This window comes from Pleurodeles waltl, chromosome 6, assembly GCF_031143425.1.
Source record: "Pleurodeles waltl isolate 20211129_DDA chromosome 6, aPleWal1.hap1.20221129, whole genome shotgun sequence".
In the NCBI taxonomy this organism is placed as follows: domain Eukaryota; kingdom Metazoa; phylum Chordata; class Amphibia; order Caudata; family Salamandridae; genus Pleurodeles; species Pleurodeles waltl.
The window spans coordinates 25,035,399-25,040,298 of NC_090445.1; positions in this window are offsets into that span (position 1 = coordinate 25,035,399).

The following is a 4,900-nucleotide window of genomic DNA, read 5'->3' on the forward strand; positions in this document are numbered from 1 at the left end:
CAACAGGCACTGTGAGTTTGGCCCAAAGTGGAGGTGGTGGGCAATCTGCCACCCTATACATTTGGGTGCTTAGTATTGCGCACGTGCACATCCAGATTCAAGAGCATACCACCAAACATTCCACAATAAAAATCAGCCTGTCCACTCCAACTGAACTGGTTGCTTCAAGAGGAACAAGAGGTCCAGGCAAAAAATGGATAATCGTGTCCAGGGTAAGTCATCTTCTTTCACTAACCAGTGTAAACCGCTATCAAAGCAATATAAGTGAAGGAAAAAGTAATTGTATTCTGGTGGCATAACAACTGAAAGAGAGCACAGACCATCTAAAACAGTAGACAAAAGTTGAACCAAAATGATAAAATATGTTAACTATTCACCAAATGTATTCACCTTTTTTGTCAGAGTGTATTATGGTGGTTGGAGCCCTTCTCAGAGCAACATAAATCTTTGTTCTCCAGTATTGAGGTATCTTTCATAGATTCACATGCTTGAATCATTCCCCGTCGTCGAAGTGGGAGTCCCACGGTACATAGAAAGCAATAAATAGAGATTTTTTTTTTTCATTGAAGTCAATAGGAAAAAACATATTCAATTGTACAACTATCAGCCTCATTGGGAAAAGCCCAAACTTCAGCCAATCAGGCGAGACCACCCCTTTAGAATCCTCAGCACAGAGGCTCAGTCTCTCAGATTTTCTACCGCACGTCGTGTGTAAGGGAGTCTCCCTGAGCTCTGCTCAGTTTTCTGTCTCTTCAAGAGATAATCTTCAATTTTTCACTTTTGTTCTTACTGTAGTATTATTCCATCATGTCTACAGCAAGAAAAGGTTTATTTAGACCTTGTGGGAAGTTAAGACTTCACTGTGAGGACCCTCACAAGGAATGTATCTACTGTCTCCATCCAGAGCATAAGGTCAAGGACTGTAAAATCTGCAGGACCTTTCCCAACAAGACTCTGAGAGACAGAGAAGCCAGGCTCCTACTTTAGCTTCAGAAAAGAAAGGCCAGAGAAGCTCTTTCTGAGGAGGAGGACAGCGACACATCAGTGACCTCAAAGAAAAGGAAGAGGTCTGTGGAGAGCTTCTCCCCCAAGAGCAGTAAGTCAGCTAAGAAGCTGCATGCATTTAAGGGCAGGCCGGAGGAACAAGCTTCAACATCCAAGGAAATGTGTGGTAAGGTTCGCTCAGAGCCATCCACACCTGCTTCCTCATCAAAGAAGCTCAAAAAACCTTCAAGTTTCCTACCACCGTCGGCGTCCAGAAGATCCACACCGTCGACGACACCGTCAACGAGCGCATCGTCGACGGCAGGCCTTCCTTCATCGACGACAACAGCGACGGCCACGTTTATGGCTCCATCGTCGCCAATGATCGTTACCTCATCTCCACTGTCATCTACGACGATAACGTCGGTGAGCTTGAAATATGGTCCATCATCGGCTCACACCTTGAAGATTACAAAGAAGCCGTCGACGGGTAAGAAGATGAAATCTTTACCGTCGACGCACTCATCGATGAGTAAATTCAGAAGATCTTCGTCAATCTCACCGACGAAAATAGCGACGGCGTCGACGACAACCCTGTCGGCGGCAGCCCCGTCGACGGAAACCTTGTCGTCATTGGCACCGTCGACGGCAACTTCGTCGACGCTCACGGCACCGATAACGGCTCCACTGACGACGGCTCCGTCGACGCCTACACCGTCGACGAGAACACCATCGACGAGTGCTCCGTCGACGGCTCAATATCCTGATCCGATACCCAAACATTTTGGAGCATCTCCTTACCTGCCACAGAGAATTCTACCAATAAAGAGCAGGTCTTCTCTCTTACTTCCATCGCATACATCACCCAGTAAGGTCACACCAGTACCTCTGCAACATCTCTTTGCTGACGAGGAGGATGACGATGATTTTTATTCTGATGATGGTTTCTTTCCGGTGGCACGTAGTCCATCTGAACTACGTATTAAGTGTCAGGAGGAAGATGAAGAAGAAGATGTCCAGCCTTATTCGGACCAACAGAATCAGAGTCACCTGCAACTTCAAGAGCAACAGGAGCAGACAGTTCAGATGCCTATCTCGTTGATAGCCAATCTACAACAGATGATGCAGGATTATTATTCACAATTTCCTCCACCTGGCTCGTCTACCCCGGTGCAACCTCTGCAGACACCAGTGTCCACCCCTGCTAGACCATCTGAATTTCCTGATCCTACCACAGCCCCGTCATCTGGACAAGATATTGCTCCACCTTGATCTGAGGACGAGCTGGAAGAAGGTGAAATTCAGGACACTGACTCACTCATTCCAGAATGGGATGAATATCAAATTCAGACACCATCTCCATCTACGCCACCGCCAGTGGACTCTCCAACGCAGGATAGTGGTGGCTTCCATAGTGTGATGGAAAGAGCTGCGAAAAGATTCCAACTGCCAATAACATCAAAGCAGTCAGACTGTTTTCTTTATGACTTCAAAGAAGATACTAGGAAGTCTGTAAGGGCTATACCCATTGTCGACTTCATTTGGGAGGAGGGCCTTAAGGTCATGCAGACTCCATCCTCCATTCCCGCAGTTTTACTGAGGCTTGAAAAGAAATATAAAGCACCAGACAATTCTCCAGCATGTCTGGTTAGTCACCCTAAACCAGACTCGGTCATATCGCAGGCAGCTCAGAGAAGGTCCAGGAATCCATCGGCATCTCTGACTGCCCCCCCAAAGTAAGGAAGGACGTCGATTGGATTCGATTGGGAAAAAGTTCTCAATGATGGCGGACACTACAGTTAGAGCAGCAAATTCCCTAGCAATCCTAGGAAGGTACGACCGCCAGATGTGGTCTGATATGTTGCAGTTTATAGACATGTTACCTGAGGATAGTAGAGTGGAAGCGCGCAAGATTCTACAGGAGCGTGAAAAGATTTCGGCTGAAATCATAGACTGCGCCATAGACGTCTCGTCTACAGGTTTTCGCCAGTTGGCCGGAGCGGCCGTACTCAGGCGCCAGGAGTGGCTGATAGCTACTTCTTTTAGGCCGGAAGTACAATTAAAGATCCTGGACATGCCGTATCATGGCGAGCTCTTGTTTGGCAAGCATGTGGATGATGCGTTACAATCCATTAAAGCAGACACTGAGACAGCCAGATCTCTGGCAACATTACAATACAAGAGACAGCCCTTTCGGGGAGCGAGAGGGAGAGGAACTTTTTCGTATAGAGGAGGCGCTCAACAATATCGCCAATACTCCTCTTACCAGGGACAGTTTTGTTCCACCTTTGGCCAGCAACAACCACATTCCTTTCGACAACAGTCATCCACACATTTCAGGCAACAAGCGAGAGGAAAGTCGGCTTACAAGACCAAGGAGACGACAAGAAAGCACTGACCTTCATTGGATGCCTGCGCCCAGCCCCTATATCAACACTAATAGGGGGCAGAATTTCCAAGTTCCTACAACAGTGGTCCAAAATAACTTCAGACAAATGGGTACTCGATATTGTCAACCGAGGACATACACTAGAATTCAACCAACCTCCCCCTCATGTACCACCAAGAGGTCCCCCGCCAGCCAATCTCAACGAGCTTATGGAACAGATTGCTATCTTAATGAAGAAGGGAGCAATAGAGATCGTACCAAGGAGCCAGAGGGGAATAGGTTTTTACTCCTGCTTCTTCCTTAGTCAGAAAAAGACAGGGGACTGGAGACCTATTTTAGATCTTCGTTCTCTCAACAAATACCTCAAGAAGCAGTCTTTTTGCATGATCTCCCTTCAAGACGTCCTGCGCCTACTCAACCGAGGGGACTTTATGACATCTTTAGATCTCCAGGACGCATATTTCCACATTCCCATTCACCCCAATCATCGGAAATTCTTACGATTCAGGGTTGCAGGCACTCACTACCAGTTCAGAGTGTTGCCCTTTGGCCTCAGGTCGGCCCCAAGAGTATTCGCCAAAGTTTTGGCACTGGTGGCAGCCCATCTCAGGCAACTAGGGATACAAGTGTTCCCGTATTTAGACGACTGGCTAATAAAGGCACGAACAACATCAAAGGCTGCCAGAGACACGGAGACATGTCTATCTCTTTTCGGAACTCTAGGCTTGGCAGTCAATTACCCCAAGTCTCATCTAGATCCTACCCAGAACATTACCTTTCTAGGGGCCATCTTGGACACAGTCCAGGCAAAAGCCTTTGCTTCACACGACAGACGAAAGAAACTTCGAGATTTAGCAGCACGTCTCAGCAAAAGAAGGTCCGCTTCTGTGCGGACTTACAAGTCTTTTCTGGGGATGCTTTCGTCTTGCATTCCATTGATAGAAAACTGTCGTCTACACATGAGAACACTTCAACAGCAGTTAGACAATCAATGGAAACAAATAGAAGGTTCTTTCGACGATGTAATTCGGATAACCCCATCAGTGAAACAAGCTCTCAAATGGTGGAAGGATACGCCCCTCATCTCAGAAGGTCTTTCATTTCTGAAGGACAAGCCAGTACACATTATAACAACAGATGCATCCCTAGAGGGATGGGGAGCTCATTTGCAGGATCTTTCAGTGAGAGGGAAATGGTCCGCTCAAGAGTCGACTCTTCACATAAACGTATTGGAGTTAAGAGCGGTTTCCTTGGCACTCAAATCCTTCCTCACAAACATCAAGGGTTCTTCAGTCTTGATAAGAACAGACAATACCACAGTCATGCATTACCTCAACAAACAGGGGGGCACAAGATCGCAAGCATTATCGCTAGAGACGCAGAAGCTGTGGCATTGGGTAATTCAGCAACGGATATCCATCAGAGCAGAACATCTCCCGGGAATCACCAACACCTGGGCAGATGCCTTAAGCAGGACTCAAACCAGCTGCCACGAGTGGGAACTCAATCAGTCAGTTCTCGACTGTC